At 37.5% G+C, this 25,986-nt stretch overlaps 1 protein-coding gene across 5 annotated transcripts in view; it reads right to left on the reverse strand.

Moving 5' to 3' along the window:
• AGBL4 (AGBL carboxypeptidase 4) overlaps positions 1-25,986 on the reverse strand; it is a 1,333,072-nt gene that overhangs the window by 1,239,846 nt on the left and 67,240 nt on the right. The window contains exon 2 of one of the 5 annotated variants that reach the window (XM_075998186.1): positions 12,206-12,290. The exons of the other annotated variants lie outside the window; for them this stretch is intronic. The gene's annotated coding sequence lies outside the window, so the exon portion shown is untranslated. The remainder of the gene's footprint in view (positions 1-12,205; positions 12,291-25,986) is intronic. 5 annotated transcript variants of the gene reach the window in all.

The raw sequence follows: 25,986 nt of genomic DNA on the forward strand, positions 1-25,986 counted from the left end.
TCAGCGTGAAAACTTTAGGTTCAGTCTAAGTCAGATGCAAAGTCATCAGAAGGTTTTGAGATAACATATTTTTAAAGAATCACTCTGGCTACTACCTGGAAAACTGACTGTAAGGGTACAAAAGTGGAAGCAAGGAGAACATCTAGCCATCAAGATTTCTTAATACATTTGCTAATGAACCTGAGAAAGAGAGGATTTAAGGATGATTTCAAGGTTTTTAGCCTCAACAACATGAAAAATATAGTTTTTGTTTACTGAGAAGCAGGTTTAAAAGGCCAGAAAATCAAGAGTTTATTTCTGGGCATATAAGTGTGGGATGCCTATTAGATATCCAAGTGATGATGTTAAGTAGGAAGCTATATATACAAGTATAGAATTCTATACAGAATATGGTGTTTAAGGTCTAAAGTTGGGAATCATCAACATGTAGATGATACTTAGAGGAATTTTACTGAATAAGATGAGATAAGGAATCAGATGATAGGAAAAAATTTTAAGGACTAAACCCTGGGACCCTGGGGTACTTCAAACGTTTAAAGAGCAGGAAGATGAGAAACAACCACATAAAATAAATAAATAAATAAATAGCCAGTGAGTTACAAGAATAACCGAGAGAGTGGTGTCCCAGAAGCCAAGTGATAAAAGTGTTTCAAACAGGTAAAGGACGTAATCAACTGTGCCAAATGCTGCTAAGTTCAAGAAAGATGAAAAATGAAAAAACCTGACTATTGCATTTAGTAAAATATCAATGAGGTCACTGATGACCTTGGCAAGAGCTTCAGTGGAGTGGTGGAGGGTGGAAACCTGATTGGAGCAGGTTCAAGAGTTTTGCAATAAAAGAGAACAGAGAAATTTTTTAAAAAGCTGAAAGAGTATGTGGCATAGAGAGGTGTCAGATGATACAATTCAATATCACAATCCTCAAAGTTAAATTTTTATGGGAAGGAGTTTAGAACAAATCTCTGGAAGTGGCAATGAGATGAATGAAGGAAAAGGGAAATAAAATAAACATTTTAAATTCAGGGAAAACTGTTTTCAGGGAAGACCTAGATTTTGGTTACAGTAAAGTTGTGAAAGGGAAGTTCAGAGAATGAGATTATAGATTTTATTGATGATGGATCATGAGTTCCAGAGGACAAAATAGAAAATTCTGGAGAGTTAGAGAGAGGTGGATAGAATCTAGGGATGACGTTGTATGGAGCCATAAAGAACTGGAAGTCTGGATTATAAAGAATAACCTGGACTCAAAAGGATTCAAAGGTCTTTTGTTACTGAAATAAATAGAAAAGTAAGGAGCATGTTCTTTCTGAGATTATTGAATAATGGAAGAAATCTTGCAAGAAGCACACTGAGCTCTGGGACCGCCCCCCCACCTTTACTACTATAGATGGTAGAATAAAAGCTAGGCAAGTTCCAAAGCACTTATTAGTCATTATTGCAAGATATATATGTAAATGATAAATAATGTTTATTGAATAGTTAATGGAAACTACTCTGGACTTAGAATCAACAAACTTGGGGTGTCATCAAGATGGCAGAATAGAAGGTAACCTACTCATATCTCCCCACAAAAATAATTCTGCACCCATCTAAAGTCTAAAGTCTCTCTGTAGGAACCGCAGGGTTCAGGTGGGAGTTCGTGAAACACTGGTGGAGCCAAAGACCTGTAGGAGGGTCATTTAGAGAGTATAGACTAACACCCAAGTGGCTAATATACCCTGGTGAACTCATTTCTAGGTTCTGGCCTAGAAACAGCCCAGTCCTTCAAGGGGGTTGGCTAGAGCCCTCTTTGGCCTTGAGCCTGTAATAAAAACATCTGCCAAGGGATCCAGAAGGAATGGTACACATTCGTGCCTTGGTGAAAAGGCTCATCAGCCCTCTGACATTGGTCTTGGCAGAGAACTTGAAAATTTCCCTGTGGCTTTACTCCAGCCTTCCGTAGCTGAAGGACCAGCTTGGAGCTGCTCACACAAGGACCCAGAGGGAGACTTACACATAATTCACAACCTATGAGTCTGAGCCTCCTTGACTAGCTCAGCAACCCTTGTCCTACAGCAGATCCCAAGGGGCCAAGTCTCATCTGCAGTCCATCTTGCTATTATCAAGGAACTATGCTATCTGTGCTGAAACCTGTTGGGAGACACATACCTGACTAAACCAATGAGATGGGGCTCTCCAGTCTCTGTTCCACTGGAGATCCCAAGAGTGTACAGTCTCAACTCCAGCCCCTCCTGCTGCAATCAGGAAACTATAATTTTAGCAGAGTCCTCCTGGAAAATATGCACCCTCTACACCAATAAGACATGACTCTCTAGCCTCTAACCCACAGTAGATTCTGAGGGTAACCAGTCTCAGCTCCAGCTCCTCCTGTTGCAAGGGCCTTGTTCAAGGAACTGCTGGGAGATCTGAGCCAACAAGACAGATTCACCAGCCTCCACAAGCTTCCTTCCCACAGCAGATCCCAAAGGGGCCCAGGCTCAACTCCAGCCACCCTAGTTATAGTCAGGGACACATCCTGTCTATGCAGAGACCTACTCAGAGACATATCTATATGGGCAACTTGGACAGTCTACTGGATGCAGTTCCCTAGACAGTATTCCTACACAGACCCAGTATACTCTTTGAGTCTTCTGCAGGTCCAAATGGGCTGAAAAGCCACTTCAACCTTGGAGCCCTTGTAAGAGACGTGGCAAGCCAAGGCTTAGAGCAATCTGTAGTCCTAAGATGGCTTCAATGGTCACAGGCTCAAGAAACACAACAATCAGTTGGCTTAAAAATCCCTGTAAGGCCCTCTGAAGGAGGACAGGCACAAAGAAAGCCAGACTGCTAAGATTAAAATAAATAACTAATCTCTCAATGCACAGACGTTGTCACACTTCCACAAGTATCAAGAACATTCAAGGATATACGATCTCACCAAACAGAAAAATTAAAATGCAACCAACTGACCCTAAAGTGATAAAGATATGTGATTTCTCAAAGAAATAAAACAAAATTGCTGATATAAGGACTCCCAAGTCAGAAATTTATCAGAGAAATCTAACATACAGATTGAAATAATAAAAAAAAATAAGCAGAAATCCTGGAGCTGAAAAATATAATAAATAAGTGTTGGGTATCCATTTTCTCTTACATATCATTGAGTTTTCTTACAATCTATGTTCAAAATTCTTCTTCTGTCATTTTAGTGTTCTGAATTTGGTTAATATCCATTACTAGAGAGCTGGTGTTTCCCTTTGTGGTTGTGCTTTTCTTTGATTCTTCATACTTCCAGAGTTCTTTCGCTGATTCCTTCTCATCTGGAGTAGCTGTTACTTCTTACCTTTAGATTTTCATTAAGATAATGACATACTCAGTTTAGTCTCTGAGCCAATAGGTGGTGTTTGTGAGTGATATTCAATCATACCCTGTATGATGAGTCAGTAATGCAGTAAAATGGTATGCAAATTGACCTTCTTGTCCATAGGTGGCACTTAATGGGAGGAGCAAGCTGCAGTGTTGTTTTTGGGTCCTGTAACAAGTTCTTCTTCCACTGGAGAGGCACTCTAGTGCCTCAGGTGGTGGGTGGGGACCTGGGAATTCCAGGTGTGCCCTTATTCTCCACCTCACTGGAGGAAGATGGGAGAGTGAGGCTGAGTGGGGCTGGGTTGGGTGAGCCTGCCCTCAAGCTCCACAAATGCTATTAGCAGGAGTCAAAGGTCTGTTCTCTCCTTCTGGGAAAAGTTGCCAGGGAGGAGCTGAAATGGCCCCACTCAGACAAAAAGTCTGGGGGTCGGGCTGTCTAAGACCTGCAGACTGGAGCAGGCCTCACTCCTTTCCACCCTTCCCTATTTTGCAGATTCTCCTGGGCCTCTGTCAGCCAGCAAGACTTCAAGCCAGCACATCTCTGACTGTGATAAGAGACAAGAGGTTCCCTGCCCAGGATCACAGCCTGAGCTGGGAGCATGGCCCTTCCATGGGAGGAGGGCTGCCCCTGGAACATACTGCAGCTACAGACCCAATCTAATCTGCCCCTGAAGGCATACACACCTCAGTAGACTAGTTAAAAAAATATCCCTTCTGTGCCCCTGGGCAATGCAACCTGAGACTTGGGTGTACAGGATCTGGCCTGTCGGCCTGTCCTCCAGGCCCTGGAAATCCCATTGCCCTCTATCACTGTTTGATTCAACATTGTACTGGAAGTCTTAGCCAGAGCAATCAGACAACAGAAGGAAATCAAATTCATCCAAATGGGGGCAGAAGAGATCAAACTATTGCTCTTTGCTGATGACATGATGTTATATCTAGAAAACCCCAAAGATTCTGCCATGAGACTACTGGAATTGATAAACAAATTCAGCAAAGTCTCAGGTTACAAAATCAATGTGCACAAATCAGTAACATTACTATACACCAATGACAGTCAAACTGAAAACCAAATCAAAGACTCAATACCCTTCACAATATCAACAAAGAAAATAAAATACACACAAATATATTTAACTAAGCATATGAAAGACCTCTACAGGGAGAACTATGAAACACTAAGAAGGAAACAGCAGAGGATGTAAGCATGTGGAAAACCATACCATGCTCATGCATTGGCAAAATAAACGTTGTTAAAATGTCTACGATACTCAAAGTGATCCGCAGATTCAATGCAATTCTTATTAAAATACCAACATCATTTTTGCAGATATAGAAAAATAATTATATGCTTTGTATGGAACCAGAGAAGATTCCATATAGCAAAAGCAATCTTAAGCAAAAAGAACAAATTAGGAAACATCAATTTACCAGACTTCAAGCTATACTACAAGGCTATAGTAATTAAAACATCATTGTATTGTCACAAGAACAGACACATAGACCAATGGAACAGAACTGAGAATCCAGATATAAAATCACCCTCATATAGCCTCTGATCTTTGATAAAGCAGAAAAAAAAAACATACACTGGGGACAAGAACCCTTATTCAATAAATGGTGCTGGGAAAATTGGATAGCCACATGTAGAAGACTGAAACAAGATCCACGCCTCTCACTTTTCACAAAAATAAACTCACAGTAGATAACAGACTTAAACCTAAGGCAAGAAACTATAAGAATTATAGAAGAAAATGTTTGAAAAACTCTTATAGACATTGGCCTAGGAAAAGAATTTATGAAGAAGAATTCAAGGGCAATCAAATAAATAACAAAAACAAATAAATGGGGGGGGCGGAGCAAGATGGCGGACGAATAACACTGACAGACAGAGGGTCTCTACAGAAAAGACCAATTCTAGCAGAAACTAGAGGAAAGAAGCAAGAAGACGAGCATACAGCGGACAAGGGCCGGAAGGAGGGGTACCTGAGACCCCGGGAGACTCCACGGGAGGAGGCTGCGGAGGAGAACTGGAGGCTGAGACCACCGGAGCAGCCCGGAGACCAGCGGCAAGGGTAGGTGGAATTGCTGTTTCCCCTCCCCTGCATTCGGGACTGCTGGCGGGCTCCCCAGTGGGTGGAGAGACCTGCGGACATCAGCCCAGAGACTGCCGCCGCTTGCCAACGGTGAGCCTGTAGCAGACGTGGCACCAGGTTCCCAACTCCCTCCGGGCACCTCCGTGTGCACGGACCCGAGCCGCGCGGCAGGCGCCATATTGCCTCCTCCTCCCCTCCGCCGACCCTACCCGCGGCTGCCCAGAGAGACAATACAGCCACCAGCCGGAGGCACCTCCAGGGAACGGGACCTTCCCGTTTGGGACCCCGCCCGCCCTCCCAGGTGCTGCTGGCACCGTGTTCCCAGGAAAACGGTGCCGACTCAGAGGCTGAGAGACATAGATCCAGCTTGGGCTCCCTGTGGGTGAATTAGGACCGGAAATCCTCTCCCTGGTGGGAATACAGTTTGAACTCTGGGACCCAGAGGTCGGACCTGCAGACCAGATCCCCTGCACCGAGGGCTAGCATTGCCCCGGGCACAGAAGGATTATACGCGAACAGCCTACTGAGGGCTGTGTGCCTCCAGGGGCGGATTGGCGTCCTAGAGGGCAACCCTCCTCCCAGGAGGAGGCCGTGCGCCCAACCCAGGTGGCGTTCCTGTGCAGGGAACCTCCCCGCCGGCACCACAGTCCGGGGAGGCCTGGTGGCTTGTGGTCTGGCCTGCTGGCAGAGGCCCAGGAGTAGCTGAAGAGTTGGGGAGGGTGGAAAGAAGCGAGGCCTGCTGCAGACTGCGGGTCTCAGACAGCCCCACCCCCACCTCCAGACTTTCTGGCTGAGCGGGACCATTCCAGCCCTGCCCTGACAGCTTTCCCTGTAAGCTGAGAACAGAACTTTGACCCCTGCTAACGGCCTGAGGGCAGGCTTACCCAACCCAGCTCCGCCCAGAACGAGAGCTGATAACAGGACTCAAAATCAACACCATAGCCTGTTCCTCCAAGCAAACGCCACCTACTGACAGGGGCGGCATCTTGCACGGCCTTTCCACGGCATCCACTGACTCAATATACAGGGAGTGGTCCAATTTCACCCACAGGCACCACCTAACGCCTCAGAAACTAAACAAGGTGTGTGAATACCCAAACAATAACCTAAGGAAAGAAACAACAACTGATCGACATGGGAAGAAGTCAGCGAAAGAACTCAGGAAATATGAAGAACCAAACGGAAAACACACCCCCAAGGAGGAGCACCAGCCCCCTAGAAACGGACACCGACCAAAATCAGGCAACCAATATGACAGAAAAGGAATTTCGTATGTGGATCATAAGAACACTCACCCAGCTGCAACAACAACTCAATAACCAACACCAAGAAAACACAAAAAACCTCCAAGAAATGGAACAAAGGTTCAACAAAGAGATTGACACAGTGAAGAAAACTTTAACCGAAGTCCTGGAGATGAAGAATCAACTCAGAGAACTACAAAATACTGTGGAAAGTCTCAAGAACAGGGTAGATCAAGCAGAAGAAAGAATCTCAGAGCTTGAAGATAACACCTTCCAATTAAATAAATCAGTCACAGAAATACAGCAGAGAAACAAGAGAAAAGACCAAAACCTACAAGAGCTGTGGGATTATGTGAAAAAACCTAACGTGAGGGTCATAGGTTTAGCCGAAGGGGAGGAAGACAACACTCAAGGGCTGGACAAGCTTTTTGAAGATATAATAGAGGAAAATTTCCCAGGCCTTGCTCAAAATCTCGATATACAAGTTCAAGAAGCCCAGAGGACCCCTGGGAGATTCAATGCAAACAGGAAGACGTCACGTCATGCAGTCATCAGACTGACCAAAGTATCAACTAAAGAGGCCCTTCTAAGAGCTGTAAGACAAAAGAAGCAAGTGACATACAAGGGAAAGCCAATTCGAATACCATCAGACTTCTCTAATGAGACTTTACAAGCAAGGAGAGACTGGGGCCCCATTCTCACTCTTTTGAAACAAAACAATGCCCAGCCTAGAATATTATTCCCTGCAAAACTAAGCTTCATATATGAAGGAGAAATAAAAACATTCTCAGACAAGCAAAGGCTCAGAGAATTCACCAAGACAAGACCAGCCCTACAAGAAGTACTTAAAACAGCGTTACGCACGGAACATCATAATAATAATCCACGGATATAAAAACAACCAAAACCCAAAGATATTAAAGGCCAGATATTACAATGGCTCAAGACAGAAATCATAGCAACAACATCCAACCCAACAGAATGATCAGTAATCTACCTTACCTATCAGTTCTCTCAATAAATGTGAATGGCTTAAACTCTCCACTCAAGAGACATAGGCTGGCTGAATGGATAAGAAAATACAGGCCAAGTATATGCTGTCTTCAGGAAACACATTTAACCTGCAAGGATGCACATAGACTAAAAATAAAAGGGTGGAGATCAATATTCCAAGCAAATAGATACCAAAAGAAGGCTGGTGTGGCAGTTCTAATTTCAGACGATTTAGTTTTTAAACCAACAAAAGTAGTAAAAGACAAAGAGGGTCATTATATAATGGTGAAGGGCACAGTCCAACAAGAGGAGATAACAATTTTAAATATATATGCACCCAACTTAGGTGCACCCAGATTCATAAAGCAAACCTTACTGGAGCTAAGCAAATGGATTAATAGCAACTCCATAATCGCCGGAGATTTCAACACCCCACTGACGGCACGAGACAGATCCTCCAAACAGAAAATTAATAAAGAAATAATGGACTTAAACAAAACTCTAGAACAATTGGGTCTGACAGACATCTACAGAACATTCTACCCAAAATCCACTGAATATACGTTCTTCTCATCAGCTCACGGGACATTCTCTAAGATTGACCATATCCTAGGACACAAAGAAAATCTCAAGAAATTTAAAAAAATAGAAATCATACCATGTACTTTCTCAGATCACAGTGGAATAAAACTAGAAATCAACCCTAACAGAAACTCACATTTCTACACAAAAACGTGGAAATTAAACAACCTCCTACTAAATGATTACTTCGTAAATGAAGAAATCAAGACGGAAATAAAAAACTTCTATGAAGAAAACGACAATGGAGAGACAAGTTATCAACTCCTCTGGGACACAGCTAAAGCAGTTCTGAGAGGAAAGTTTATCTCCATAAATGCCTATAACCAAAAGGCAAGAAGATCACAAATAGACAATCTAATGAAACGACTCAAAGAGCTGGAAAAAGAAGAACAGACCAACCCCAAACCCAGCAGAAGAAGTGAAATCAACAAGATCAAATCAGAACTAAACGAAATTGAAAACAGGAAAGCTATTCAGGAGATTAATAAAACAAAAAGTTGGTTCTTTGAAAAAATAAACAAAATTGACACGCCATTGGCTAAGCTAACGAAAAGCAGAAAAGAGAAATCTCTAATAAGCTCCATCAGGAATGAAAAAGGAGACATCACAACTGATCCCAAAGAGATACAAGATACAATTTATGAATACTACAAAAATCTTTATGCACACAAACTGGAAAATGTGGAGGAAATGGACAAATTTCTAGAAACACACAGCCTCCCTAGGCTCAACCAGGAAGAAATAGATTCCCTGAACAGACCAATCTCAACAGCTGAAATAGAAACAGCAATTAAAAATCTCCCTAAAAAGAAAAGTCCCGGTCCAGATGGCTTCACACCTGAATTTTACCATACTTACAAAGAAGAACTAGTACCTATCTTGCAGAAACTATTCCACAACATCGAGAAGAACGGAAACCTCCCCGACACCTTTTATGAAGCGAATATTACTCTGATACCAAAACCAGGAAAGGATGCAACAAAAAAAGAAAACTACAGACCAATATCCCTAATGAATATAGATGCAAAAATTTTCAACAAAATCTTAGCTAACCGAATCCAGACACTTATCAAAAAAATAATCCACCACGACCAAGTGGGCTTCATCCCAGGGATGCAGGGATGGTTCAACATACGTAAATCTATAAATGCAATTCACCACATAAACAGAAGCAAAAACAAAGACCACATGATTCTTTCAATAGATGCAGAAAAAGCTTTTGACAAAATTCAACACCCTTTCATGATACGAACACTTAAGAAAATAGGCATAGAAGGGACATACCTAAAAATGATACAAGCCATATATGACAGACCCGTAGCCAACATCATACTGAATGGGGAAAGACTGAAATCATTCCCACTTAGAACTGGAACCAGACAAGGCTGCCCACTATCTCCACTTCTATTCAACATAGTGCTGGAAGTCTTGGCTACAGCAATCAGACAGGAAAATGGAATCAAAGGTATCCAAATAGGGGCAGAAGAGATCAAACTTTCACTGTTTGCTGATGATATGATATTGTATCTAGAAAACCCCAAGGATTCAACCAAGAAACTCCTGGAACTGATCAATGAATTTAGTAAAGTCTCAGGATACAAAATTAATACACAGAAATCAGAGGCATTCATATACGCCAACAACAATCTAATTGAGAACCAAATCAAAGACTCAATTCCCTTCACAATAGCAACAAAGAAATTAAAGTACCTAGGAATATATTTAACCAAAGAGGTAAAAGACCTCTACAGGGAGAACTATGAAACACTGAGGAAGGAAATAGCAGAGGATGTAAACAGATGGAAATCCATACCATGCTCGTGGATCGGCAGACTCAATATCGTCAAAATGTCTATACTACCCAAACTGATCTACATATTCAATGCAATACCTATTAAAATCCCATCAGCATTCTTCACAGATATAGAAAAAATAATTTTACGCTTCGTATGGAACCAAAGAAGACCCCGAATATCAAGAGCAATTCTAGGCAACAAAAACAAAATGGGAGGCATTAATATGCCAGATATTAAACTATACTACAAAGCTGTAGTAATTAAAACAATATGGTATTGGCACAAAAACAGGAATATTGACCAGTGGAACAGATGTGAGAATCCTGATATAAAACCATCCTCATATAGCCGTCTCATCTTTGACAAAGCAGACAAAAACATACGCTGGGGAAAAGAATCCCTCTTCAATAAATCGTGCTGGGAAAACTGGATAGCCACCTGTAGAAGGCTAAAACAGGACCCACACCTTTCACCTCTCACAAAAACCAAGTCACGCTGGATAACAGACTTAAACCTAAGATATGAAACTATTAGAACTCTAGAGGAAAAAGTTGGAAACACTCTCCTAGACATCGGCCTGGGCAAAGAGTTCATGAAGAAGTCCCCAAAGGCAATCACAGCAGCAACAAAAATAAATAAATGGGACATGATCAAACTACAAAGCTTCTGCACAGCCAAAGAAATAGACATGAAAGTAAACAGACAACCTACAGAATGGGAGAAAATTTTTGCATCCTATGCATCCGATAAGGGACTGATAACTAGAATATACTTAGAACTCACGAAAATTAGGAAGAAAAAATCAAATAACCCCATTAAAAAGTGGGCAAAGGACTTGAACAGAAATTTTTCTAAAGAAGACAGAAGAATGGCCAACAAACATATGAAGAAATGCTCAACATCTCTAATCATCAGGGAAATGCAAATCAAAACCACAATGAGATATCACTTAACCCCAGTGAGAATGGCCTTTATCAAAAAATCTCCAAACAATAAATGCTGGCGTGGTTGCGGAGAGAGAGGAACACTCCTACACTGCTGGTGGGACTGCAAACTAGTTCAACCTCTGTGGAAAGCAATATGGAGATACCTTAAAGCGATACAAGTGAATCTACCATTTGACCCAGCAATCCCATTGCTGGGCATCTACCCAAATGATCCAGTGACACTCTACAAAAAAGACACCTGCACTCGAATGTTTATAGCAGCACAATTCATAATTGCAAGGCTGTGGAAACAGCCCAAGTGCCCATCAATCAAAGAATGGATTAATAAAATGTGGTATATGTACACCATGGAGTACTATTCAGCTCTAAGAAACAATGGTGATATAGCACACCTTATATTTTCCTGGTTAGAGCTGGAACCCATACTACTAAGTGAAGTATCCCAAGAATGGAAAAACAAGCACCAGATATATTCTCCAGCAAACTGGTATTAACTGAGTAGCACCTAAGTGGACACATAGGTGCTACAGTAATAGGGTATTGGGCAGGTGGGAGGGGGGAGGGGGGCGGGTATATACATACATAGTGAGTGAGATGTGCACCATCTGGGGGATGGTCATGATGGAGACTCAGACTTTTGGGGGGAGGGGGGGAAATGGGCATTTATTGAAACCTTAAAATCTGTACCCCCATAATATGCCAAAATAAAAAAAAAATAATTAAAAAAAAAAAAAAAAAAAAAAAACAAATAAATGGGACATGGTCAAATTAAAAGGTTTCTGCACAACAAAAAAAATTATCACGAAAGCAAACAGACAACCAACAGAATGGGAGAAAATATTTGCATGCTACACATCCAATAAAGGGCTGATAACTAGAATCTATCTAGAACTCAGGAAAATCAGCAAGAAAAAATCAAACAACCCTATCAAAAAGTGGGCAAAACACATGAACAAAACCTTTTCAAAAGAAGACAGAAAAATGGCCAAGAAACATATGAAAAACTGTTTAACATCACTGATAATCAGGAAAATGCAAATCAAAACCACAATGACATATCACTTATCCCCAGTGAGAATGGCCTTTATCAAAAAGTCCCAAAACAATAAATGTTGGCATGGATGTGGAGAGATAGGGACACTATACACTGCTGGTGGGACTGCAAACTAGTGCAACCTCTGTGGAAAGCAACATGGAGATACCTCAAAGATACACAAGTAGATCTTCCATTTGATCCAGCAATCCCATTACTGGGCAGATCCAGCAATCCCATTACTGAGCATCTACCTAAAAGAACAAAAGACATTCTATAAAAAAGACATCTGTACTCAAATGCTTATAGCAGCACAATTCACAATTGCAAAGATATGGAAACAACCCAAGTGCCCATCAATACATGAGTGGATTAATAAAATGTGGTATATGTACATCATGGAGTACTATTCAGCTACAAGAAACAATGGTGATATAGCACCTCTTGTATTATCCTGGCTAGAGCTGGAACCCATTCTACTAAGTGAAATATTCCAAGAATGGAAAAATAAGCATCACATGTACTCACCATCAAATTGGTTTTAATTGCTCAACACCTAAAGTGCACATATAGGAATAACATTCATCGGGCGTCAGGCAGATGGAAGGGGGGAGAAAGGGATGGGTAAATACATACATAATAAATGCGATGTGCACTGTCTGGGGAACGGACACGCTTGAAGCTCTGACTGGGGGGGTGGGACAAGATCAATATACATAACCTAAACATTTTTACCCCCACAATATACTGAAATTAAAAAAAAAAAAAGAATTTCTTAAGAAGACTCCCAAAGCAATCATGGCAGCAACAAAAATAAACACATGAGGCCTGATCAAATTAAAAAGCTTCTGCACAGCTATGACAACTATCATTAGAGCCCATAGACTACCTAAAGAACCTAAGAAAATATTTGCTTTCTACATATCAGATAAAGGGCTAATAACAAGAATCTATATATATATAGAACTTAAGAAAATCAACTAGGAAAAAATCAACCCCATCAATAAATGGGTGAAAGACGTGAACAGAAACTTTTCAAAAGAAGATAGACTAATGGCCAGCAAACATAAAAAAGTGTTCAACATCTCTAATCATTAGGGAAATGCAAATCAAAACTACAGTGAGATATCACCTAACTCCAGTGAGAATTGCCTCTATCAGAAAGTCCCAAAATAACAAAGGTTGGCATGGATATGGAGAGATTGGAATACTCTTACACTGCCGGTGGGACTGCAAATTAGTATAACCAATGTGGAAAGTAATTTGGAGATGCTGCAAAAATCTAAAATACCATTTGATCCAGCAATCCCACTACTAGGCATCTATCCAAAGGGAAAAAAAAAAAAGACATTCTACAATAAAGACATCTGCACTCAAATGTTTATAGCAGCACAATTCACAATTGCAAAGATGTGGAAACAACCCAAATGCCCATCAATACATGAGTGGATTAATAAAATGTGATATATGTATATCATGGAACACTACTCAAGTACAAAAACAATGGTGATCTAGCACTTCTTACATTATTCCTGGATAGAGCTTGAGACCATCCTTCAAAGTGAGGTATCATAAGGATGGAAAAACATGTACCACATGTACTTGCCATCAAATTGGTTCTAACTGATCAACACTAAGGTGCTCACATGGTAGTAATACTCAATGGGTGCTCGTCAGGTCAATGGGGTGGGGGTTGGAGGGAGTAGAGGGTAAACTCACAGCTAATGGAAACGGGGCACACTATATGGGGGAAGGACATGCTTGTAGCCCTGGTGTGTGCGAAGCAAATGCATTTCATGTAATCTAAATGTTGTACCCCCATAATATCCTGAATTTAAAAAAATAAATAAATAAAATAAAAAATAAACAACTAAAACAATAAATAAAATAGATGAAACAACGGTCCACTCAATATCACACAAAGAAATACGGCAATCCCTGGTTAATACACAAGGTGAACACTATAATTACTCCAGTTTATTTCATTGAAAAAGAGTCCAGACTCCAGGTCAAAGAGTGCAAATCCAGGTAAAACTTGGAAGTCTCTCTAAGGTTAAAAGACTGAGTTGAGATTCCATGAAGGCCAAAGCAGCTAGAGTCTACTACTAGCACCTATATATGAGGAAACCACCAAAGGCTGGGGTAAGAAATATCTGAAAGGATTAAAGAGAACAATCTTCAGAAATCACATAAGGTCAGGAATATAGCTTGCTCCTCTTAAGCAGAATGGAAAACTTCACAGGGCATCAGTTACTCATAAATATTTTGCCTCAGTAAGGTAAACATTATTCTTTCTCCAACTAACAAAGCTGAAAAGCAGTTCCTAAACAGATCATACTATTTCTAAGTAATATAACTGTGTTCCAGAATAAACTTTAAGAATATTTATAGAAAATCAAAAATATCTAGAACCAAATACATTAAAATTATCAATATTCAGAAAAATTATCTAGCATGCAAAGAATCAGGGAATACAACCAATAATGAAGAGAAAAATCAGTCAGTTAAAGCTGACCCAGAATTGAAATAAATTATAGAATTAGGAGATAAGGACATTAAAATTTATTTTAACAATATTCCATATGTTCAAGAAGTTGGAAAAATATTGTACATGTTAAGTAGACATATGACAGAGGTAATAAAGTTCAAAATTTCACTTCTAGAAACAAAAACATGCAATTAATAAGGTAAAAATTATCCTTGATGAAATGAACAGTCACATTAGACACTGCAGAGGAAAATACTTATAAATTCAAAGGCATAGCAATTCAGATTATCTAAAATAAAACAAAGGAAAAAAAGATTGATAAAGCAAAGAGTATCAGTGAGCTGTGGGACAACTTCTAACAGCATAAAATATGTGTTATTAGAGTCCCTTATAGGAAGAAGCGATTGGGAGAGGGAAGAGACAGAAATAATATTTGAGGAAATAATAAATAAAATTTTTCTAAATTTGATACAAACTATAAATGCATGTATCCAAGGAAATCAACAAATTACAAGCCCAGGAAACCTGACAAAAACTACAGTGGTAAAGAGAGAATCCTAATGCAGCCAGAAAAAAAAAAGACACATTACTCAGAGAAACAAATATAAAGATAGTATATTTCTTATCTGCAAAGTGGGATGTTTAAAGTACTAAAAGAAAAAAGTCACAACCAGAATTCTTTACCCAGTGAAACTGTCAAAAACTAAAGTAAATAAGAGAATTTTATGGAATTTAAACTATACTTTACTCTATTGTTAAAAAATAAAATTAAGGTAAAATGACGACTTTTCCTGACACACAAAAGCTGAAAGGATTGATCACCAGCAGACCTTCACTCTAAGAAAGGTTACAAGATTCAATCAAGAAAAAAATATTCTAGATGGAAACTGAGATCTATATAAAGAAATTAAAAGCCTTAAGAGCCTATAGGCTTACCTACTCTGGAGGCTGAGGTAGGAGTCCTCTTGAGCCCAAAAATTTGAGGTTACAGTGATTCCAGTGCACTAACTGAGCCACTGCACTACAGTAGAAGAGGCAACTACATAAATAAATATAAAGATTTATTTCATATTACTGAAACTTATTTTATTAATAAAATAATAAGTATATATTATAGGATCTATAACACATAAAAATAAAATATTTCATAATAACAGCACAAAGATCAAGAAGGTGAAAATGAAATTATAATATTGTCAGGTCCACATACTATACATGAAGTGGAGGTAGACATTTGGAGGTACACTGATAAGTTACAGATGTATTATTTAAGAAAGCTACCACTAAAATAACACAACAAAGAGTTATAACTAATAAACAAAGGGGGTAAAATTAAATCATAAAAAAATTAGTTCTTTTAGAAAATCAATAAAATTTATAAACTTCTAGACATGGTGATGAGTAATAAAAAGAAAAAAGACAGAAATTATCAATCTCAGGAATGAGAGAAGTAAAATTATTGCAGCACAATTGCAAAAATGTGGAATCAACACAAGTGCCCATCAATTCATGAGTGGATTAACAAAATATGATACATGTATACCATGGAATACTACTCAGCCATAAAAAATGGGGAACTAATACTTTTTGTAACAACCTGGATGGAACTGGAGACCATTCTTCTAAATGTAGTCTCTAAAGAATGGAAAAACAAACACCACATGTACTCGTTACTAAATTGGAATTAAGCAATAAGCACACATGTGCACAAAGGAAAGTAAAACTCAGTGGAAATCAAGTGGGAGGGGAGGGAAGAGGAGAGGATGGGCAAAAATCTACCTAATAGGTACAGTGAGCACTATCTCAGTGATGGGCACAATAACCCTGACTCAAGCAATACATAAGCAATCCATGTAATCAAAAACATTTGTACCGCAAAAATATTTTGAAATAAAATTAAGGATAAAAGTAAAAAAAAAAAATCACTATAGATCTTAGAAGTATTTTGAACAGGGAATATTATGAAAAACTTTATGCGAATAAAGTTGACAAGTTAGGTAAAATGGATAAATTCCTTGAAAGATACAAAGTATTAAAGCTCATGTAATAAAAATTAAATAATGTGAAAAGCTTTATATAAAACAAATAAATTTAATTTGAAGATAAAAACCTACCCAATAAAGAAAACTCCAATCCCACATAGTTAGTCAACTCCACCAAACACAAAGACAAAATAACACCAACTCCAGAAAATTGATGAGAAGGCCAGCATTATTCTGGTACTAAAAGCAAATGAAGACATTACAGAAAAATAAAACTATAGACCAATATACTTCATGAATATTGATGCAAAATGATAAAATTTTTACAAATATAATACAACTATATTAAAAAAAGATGATGCATCATGGTGAAGTAGGATTTATATCAAGAACATAAAGTTGGTTCAACATTCAAAAATTGAATACTCATCCTATTAACATACTATAAAAACTATACAATCATCTCAATATATGTATAAAAAGCATTTGAAAAAAATCAAATACCCATTCCTAATAAAATTATCAACAAACTAGAATGGAGGCCTCAGCATGATATAGGAAATCTACAAAAAACATACAGTAACATCATACTTAATGGTAAAAGACTGTATATTTTTCCATAAAGATCAGGAACTAAGTAAGGATGTTTGTACTCAATTCTATTCAACATTTACTTGAGATTTGAGCCAGGTAAATGATCTAAAAAAAAAATTTTAAAGCATCCTAATTGGAAAGTAGGACTTCAAACTGCTTTTATTGATAGATGACAAGATTATCTGTGTAGAAAATCCTATAGATTGGACAAAAACAAAAATGCCACTAGAAATAATTAGTGAGTATAAGAAAGTTGCAGGATAAAATGTCAATGAACAAAATATAAATTTGTTTATACATATCAGCAATAAACAATCAGAAAGTGAGATATTAAAGTAGAATTTCCAATAATATATAAATATGCCACTCTTAGGAGTAAATTTGCCAATTTGGCATGATCTGTATACTACAAACTACAAAATATTACTGAGAAAAATTAAAGACCTAAATAAATGGAGATATACCATATTCCTGGATTGGAAGACTCAATATTGTTAAGAAGGAAATTTTCACAAAATTAACCCTAGCATTCCTATCTCTGGATTTCTGTTAAGTGGATGAGAAATAAATTCTACCTTATTTAAACCACTATCATTGTGGGCTTTCTATTACATACAATGGATCTCAGTTCTCATCTTAAAAGCAATCCTATGTTATATTTAATTATTAGATTCACTTTCCTGAAATGTGTTAACTCCTTTAAGGTTTAGGTTTTATTACTACCTATAAGAGAATATAAGACTCAACTGCAGTTGTGACACACTTAAAGACCAAGGATATTTAATGCATCAATTTCTGAAAGATTGAGTCACATAAAAAATACACAGAGATCAATACATTCTTAAGGATTTCATCCTGTTTCAAGACTGAGATATCTTCATGGCCATCTAGGTTTCCAAATTCACCATAGAAGTTTCACTGAGTGCAATCAAACTAAGAATTCACTTACTAAAACAAAGTTTCACTGTAAGAAGTCCATCAAGTGATTGTAATAAGAATACCAAGAGACAACAGAATTTCATTTGGCAGTTCAACTCCTATGTCAGAGCCAGTACTCAGCCCTTTTCTATTCCCAGAGGCTGCTGCATTTTCTTCTTTCTTGAAGCATACAAATATGCCTAAATAACCAAGTGGTTCAGAAGCAGCAAGGGCCCCAACTGTTAGCTACTCTAATGAGATCTAATTGGTTTATAGTTTGGGAAGCATTTCTCTGATGCTTCCCCTTTTAGCTTTCCCCAACTCGCCTCACACTTGTAACCTTAAATTGTAATTAAGTAAGAGATAAGTAGGCTAGAGCTTCATTATATAACAAAGTTCTGCTTACAGTTTGGAAAAACCCTAAGGGAAACTCTAGATAGTGTAAGTGGTAATGCAGAATGAGACAAAACTATGACAAAGTAGCCAAAAGTTGCTTCTCTGTCCACAATAAACAGCCCTCAGCTAAATTTTCTCTGAAAATAGTACAATTCAATCACTCTGTGGAAATTTTAGGAAGATTTTATTACCTTCTGTTTTGATGGAAAAATATTCCATAAGTCCCCAAGCACTATTTATTCCCATTGGACAAATAAGATCATTAACAGGTTCTAGGCAAATGGATTCCCATTTGCCTAGAACCTGTTAATGATACCATCAGCATTCTTTACAGATCTAGAAAAAATAATTCTTCACTTCGTATGGAATCAGAAAAAACCTCGTATAACCAAAGCAATCTTAAATAGAAAGAACAAACGGGGAGGCATCAGTCTTCCTGACTTCAAACTGTACTATAAAGCAATAATAGTTAAATCAGCCTGGTATTGGCATAAGAACAGAAGCATAGACATCTGGAATAGATCTGAGATACCAGAGATGAAACCATCACTATACGGCAATCTAATCTTTGATAAAGCTGACAAAAATATACATTGGGGAAAAGAATCTCTCTTCAATAAATGGTGCTGGGAAAACTGGCTAGCTACATGCAGAAGAGCAAATCAGGATCCCTACCTCTCACCTCTCACAAAAATTCACTCAAGATGGATAACAGAAACTTAAGGCATAAAACCTTAAGAATCCTAGAAGAAGATGTTGGGAAAACCCTATCAGACATTGGCTTAGGCAAAGAATTTTTGAGGAAGAACCCCAAGGCAATCACCGTAGCATCAAAAATAAACAAATGGGATCTGATCAAATTAAAAAGTTTCTGCACAGCCAAGGAAACCATTAGTAGAGCAAATAGACAACCCACAGAGTGGGAGAAAATATTTGCTCTCTACACCTCTGATAAAGGCCTAATAACAAGAATCTATCTAGAGCTTTAAAAAATTAACAAGAAAAAATCAAACAATCCCATCAAGAAATGGGCGACAGAAATGAAAAGAAACTTCTCCAAAGAAGACAGAATAACGGCATGCAAACATATAAAGAAATGCTCAATCTCTCTAATTATTAGAGAAATGCAAATCAAAACCACAATGAGATACCACCTAACCCCAGTAAGAATGGCCTATATCAAGAAATCCCCAAACAACAAATGCTGGCGAGGATGCGGAGAGACAGGAACACTCCTACACTGCTGGTGGGACTGCAAATTAGTGCAACCTTTGTGGAAAAGAATTTGGAGATACCTCAAACAGCTAGAAATAGAAATACTATTTGACCCTGCAATAGCATTGTTAGGCATCTACCCAAAAGAGCATAAGACATTCTATTATAAAGACATCTGCACACGAATGTTTATAGCAGCACAATTCACTATTGCATGATCATGGAAGCAGCCCAGGTGCCCATCAATTCATGAGTGGATAATTAAAATGTGGTATATGCTCACAATGGAATATTACTCAATCCTAAGAAATGACAGTGAGCTAGCACCATTTATGCTATCCTGGATTAAGTTTAAGCCTGTTATCCAAAGTGAGGCAACACAAGACATGGAAAATGGGCTCCACATCTACTCGCCATCAAATTGGTACTGACTGATTTAAACTTTGATTTTCAAATGGTGGCAATACCCACCAGAGATTCGTGGGGGGGGGGGACCCAATCTTAGGGATGGGATGAGCATTCTGGAGGGGAAGGGCATAACTCTAACCCTTCTTAGGGAGAGGCAAAGATATACAATGTAACCAAAATGTTAAAAAAAAAAAAAAAACTTTTTAGCAGGTGGTGGGCAGGCAGGAGTGGGGAGGAGGAAAGGGATGTATGTTTCCATAACGTGTGCGATGCACACCACCAGGGGATTGGACATTTCGGGGGGAGGGAGGGGGCAGGAGCAATATTTGTAACCTTAACAATATTTGTACCTCCATAATATGATGAAATTAAAAAAAAATTAAAAATATATATAGTTGTATGTAATTTGCCATGTAGTTTGTCACAGATTCTCATAATTTTCTAGGTAAATGTTATTATTGACTGTGATTTATTTTTTTCTTCCGCAAAGCACTGTCATTTATCAGAAATATGTAACAGAACACAAGCATATCTTTTTTTATATGAATTTTGTGAAGAATGTTTAGGATAGAGAGATAAAATATGCTATAGGACTTTCCTTCAAGTTTTCAACCTAATAGAGCATATCAGAACTCAGAGGAAGGTTAGGTAAGACAATAAGAAAATCTGCTAAAGAACATAGCTTTCAATCTTCTGGGCCCAAAATAATTTATGATTTACATTTCTATCTATAATCTATGGCCCTAAGTTTCAGATCAATATTATCAATAATACTAAATACCCAGAATTATGCCAGAAAGTACTGAAAATAAAAAAGAAGTATAAGCAAAATTAATAACTATTTATTAAACAACTATTTACTAGTTGTTATATCAGGTACTTCATAACATAGCAAACATGTATATCATAGTGTGTTACCCTTAAGAAGCTTACAATACAAAGGCAATTTAGTATGCTAGTAAACAAACTTTGTTTGACATTAAAAGATTTTATTTTTTAAATTATAACTTATTGGTAAACTATTTAATCTTTATTAACCTTGATTTTCATTAACATACAAAGAGCAATATGTGTGCAAATAAGGTTCAAATAAAATAAGATGTTAAAGAGCTAATATTGATGGTCTTCAAATTGTGGCCCAGGCTGATGCTTCATGCTATAATCCTAACACTCTGAAAGGCTGAGGAGGGAAGATAGTTTGAGGTCAGGAGTTTGAGACCAGCCTGAACAAGAGTGAGACCCCATGTCTACAAAAAATGGAAAAAAATTAGCTGGATGTGGTGGCTCGGGACTGCAGTCCCAGCTACTTGGGAGGCTGAGGCACAAGGATTGCTTGAACCCAGGAGTTTGAGGTTGCAATTATGATGATGTCACTGCACTCTAGTCTGGGCAGCAGAATAAGACCTTGCTTCTAAAAAAAAAAATGTGTTTCACAGAGCCCTATAATTTAGAATCCCATGAAGTATCTCAGAGTATTGGGAGACAAATATCTTTTGAACTAATTAATAAAAAGTTTGGAAATGATGGGTATAAGTAAGATATCTTTGGGAAAGAGAACTGATCAATTTGTTAAGAGCAAAAAGTTATTCTTGTAGGATGAACAGTAGATTAACCCTAGAGTGTGGAGAGCTTTGGCTACATAGACAAAGAGTTTGATCTATGCAGTGCCAGTTATAAGAAACAGGAGAATGATCGGATCAGATAAAAATTTTATGGGAGACTTGGAGTTACAAAATGATGATGTAGAAACAAGTTGGCTTTACTCCTCATGACTGAAAAACAAAAACAAATATACAGTGCCAAGATTATCACCAGAAATATCCCAGAACATAAATATGAAGATTGGACAGTATCCACCAGGGCCGCAGAGAAGTGAAAAAAACTCCAAGCAGATAATAAGAGATTTGGACTTCCATATTTATAATACCACTTGTCCCATTCTGCCCAGCACCATTGTGCAGAAAATTGTTCTCCAACTCACTGTTTCTACACTAGAAAATGTGATATTGAGATGGAAAATCAGCTTCCCCACCATCTTGGGTTTCCTAGCAGTAGAACTTTCCCTGCCTTAACCCAAGGGAATTATCACAAGTGCCTGAAGGGAGAAATACTCCTGAGAACAGGCAGAGACAAAATGGGGAGGCAGAACTACCACCCTCAGCCCTGGAAACTCTGTTCTGTAGCTCATCCAAAGGAGACAACAAATCAGAGTGGCTGTTCAGTAACATCGTCCTGTAGGCAGTTCACTCAGCAAGTCCCCTGTGCATGGCCTCTACCCAGCCTTTCCACACAACTGGGATATCCCCTTTGAGACCTCCTCATTTGGAAAGAATGGGACTCTAATCATTTACTAGAATTAAGGCAAACCTGGGCTTAAGGCACCACCTAGAGCTGAAAAAGAGGCAGTGACCTAGCAGAAAGAAACTCTAAGCAAATATATCTAATAAAAAACCAAAACAAACCAGATAGAGAATACCTGAATAGATAACTAATCCTTCAATGCAAAAACATATGTATACCCACAGGAAACAACAGCCAACAGGGAACCATGATCTACCAAACAGACAAAGCAAGGAACAAGTAATTGACCCTAACAAGACAGTGATATGTGAGCACATTGACTAAAGCATTCAAAATACTAGTTTAAAAAACTCAGTTGAATTCCAACCTAACACAGAAAAACTATTCAGAAATTTATCATAGAAATTTAACAGACGTTGAAATAATTTTTAAAAAACAAATAGAAATCTGGGAACTAAGAAATACATTTGCTAAACTGAAAAATTCATTAGAGACTATCAACAGCAGAATAAATCAAGCAGAGGAAAGAATCAGTGAGCCTGAAGACAGGCTACTTGAAAATACACAGTCAGAGGAGAAAAAAGATGAAAGAATTAAAAGCAATGGATATCACATTCAAAATATAAAAAAGTACCTCAAAAGACCAAGTCTAAGAATTACTTGTTTTAAAGAGGGAATTGAGCAAGAGTAAAGGGTAGATAACTTATTCAAATAAATAACATAAAGCATTCCAAAACTTCAGAAAGATATAAATATTCAGGTACAGGAAGGACAGAGAATACCAAACATAGACTATCCCAAGGCAAACAATAATCAAGATCTCAAAGGTCAAGGACAAAGAGATAATCCTAAAAGCAGAAAGAAGAAAGAAGCAAATAACATACAAAGAAGCTCCAATTCATCGGGCAACAGATTTCTCAATGAAAACCATACAGGCCAGGAGGGAGAGAATGACACTTTTATAATGCTAAAAACAAAAATAAAAACAAAAACTGCCATACAATAATATTGTATATAGCAATTATCCTTCAAATATGAAGGAGAGATAAACTCATTCCCAGGCAAACAAAAGCTCAGATAATTCACTACTATCAGATCCATCTTATAAGAAATACTAAAAAAGAATTCTTCAATCTGAAAGAAAAAAAAGTTAACATGCAAACAAACAAACAAAAACAACACTTAAAGGTATAAAACCCACTGGTAAAATTAAGTACACAGACAAACCCAGAATACTCTAATACTATAATATAGTGTGCAATCCACTCATAACTTAAGTATGAAGCTCAAAGGACAAATCCATCAAAATCAATAATACCTATGGCAGGCTATCAAGATATAGGTAATATGGAAATATGTAAACTAAGACAACTAAAAGGCAAAATGTGACGGGATAGAGTTAAAATGTAGAAGTCCTTTTGTATTTTTTTTCTTTATATTATTTTCTTTGAGGTCTAAAATAAGTTGTCATCTCTTTAAAATAACCTGTTATATCTATAAGATTGTTTTGTAAGCTTAATGGTACCCACAATGCAAAAATCTATGAGAGATTAATTTAAAACAAAAAGCAATGAATTAAAACATTCTACCAGAGAAAATCACTTAACCACAAAGAAAGACAGTAAGAAAGGAAGAGGAGCTACAAAACAACCAGAAAACCAGCAACAAAATGGACGCAATAAGTCCTCACTTACCAATAATAAAACTCAAGGTAAATGGACTCAATTCTCCAGTTAAAAGTCATACAGTGGCTAAATGGATTACAAAACAAGACCTAACTACAAGAAACCCACTTCAACTATAAATATATACATAAACTGAAAGTGAAAGTGAAAGGTTGGAAAAAGATATTCCATGCAACTAGAAACCAAAAAAGAGCAGGAATAGCTATGTCTGTATCAGATAAAATAGACCACAAATCAAAGAGTATAAAAAAGAGATAAAGAAGGTTATGGTAATGATAAAGAGATCAATTCAGCAAGAGGATATAATTATAAATATTGATGCACCCAACACCACAGCTCTCAAGTATATAAAGCAAACACGAATATATCTAAAGGGAGAGAGAGGCTGCATTATAATAACAATAGAGTACTTTAACACCTCACTATCATATCATCCAGATAGAAAATCAACAAGAAACACTGAAGTTATAGTGCCTATTAGATTCAATAAGGCCTAATTGAAATTTACAGAACATTGCACTCAACAGCTACAGAATACACACTCTTTTCATCAGCACATGAAATAGACCATATCTTATATAACAAAACAAGTCTGAACAATTCAAAAAAGTAGAACTAATATCAAATATCTTTTCTGACAACAATGAATTAAAATTAGAAATCAATAATAAGAGGAACCTCAGAAACTTCACAAACACATAAAAATTAGACAACATGCTCCTAAATGACCAACAGGTCAATGACAAAATTAGGAAAGACATTTAAAATATTCTTGAAACAAATGAAATTGGAAATACAACATACCAAAATCTATGGGATACATAAAAAGCAGTACTAAAGGGAAATTTATAGTAATAAATGCATATATCAAAAGATAGATTACAAGTAAACAACCTAACAATACACTGCAAGGAATTAGAAAGCAAGAACAAATCGAACACCAAATTAGTAGATGGAAAGAAATAATAAAGATTAGAGGAGAAATAAATGACATTGATACTAAAAAAAAAAAAATTGAAGAAGATCAACAAAATGAAAAATTAGTTTTTTGAAAAGATAAAATCAACAAACTTTGGGCTAAACTAAGAATAAAAGAGAGAAGATCCAAATACATAACATGAGAAACCCGAAAGGAGACATAACAAATGAAAACAAAGAAATGCAAACAATCATTGGAGAGTATTACAAACAACTATACACCAAACTGGAAAACCTAGAATAAATAGATAAATTCTTAGACAAATACAACCCACCAAGATTGAACTCTGAAGAAATATAAAACATCAATAAACCAATAGTGAGTAATAAAATTGAAGCTATAATAAAAAGTCTCCCATCAAAGAAATGCCTAGGACCTAATAGCTTCACAGCTGAATTCTACCAAACATTTAATGAACTAATGGCAATTCCACTCAAACTCTTCAAAACAAAACTAAAGAGGAAGGAATGCTTTCAAACTCATTCTTCGAGGTCAGCATTACCCTGATACTAAATCCAGACAAAGAAACAACAAAAAGAAAAAACTATAGGCCAATATCTCTGATGAACAGATGCAAAAATTCTCAACAAAATATTAGCAAACTGAATTCAACAACACAGTAAAAAGATCATTCACTATAATCAAGTAGTATTCATCCCAAGGATGCAAAAATGGTTCAACATACACAGAGAAATGCAAATCAAAACTATGAAATATCATCTCATCCCAGTTAAAATGTATGAAAAGAACAGGTAATAACAGATGCTGGCAAGGATGCAGAGAAAGGAGAACCCTTGTACGCTATTGGTGAGAATGTAAATAAGTATAGCTACTATGAAAAACTGTATGAAGTTTCCTCAAAAAACTCAAAATAGAACTACCATAGGATACATTACTTCCACTACTGGGTATATACCTAAAAGAAAGAAAATCAATATTTAAAAGTCATCTGCACCCCAACATTTATTATAGCACTATGCACAA

Source organism: Microcebus murinus, chromosome 2 (genome assembly GCF_040939455.1).
Source record: "Microcebus murinus isolate Inina chromosome 2, M.murinus_Inina_mat1.0, whole genome shotgun sequence".
NCBI classification, from domain to species: Eukaryota; Metazoa; Chordata; class Mammalia; order Primates; family Cheirogaleidae; genus Microcebus; species Microcebus murinus.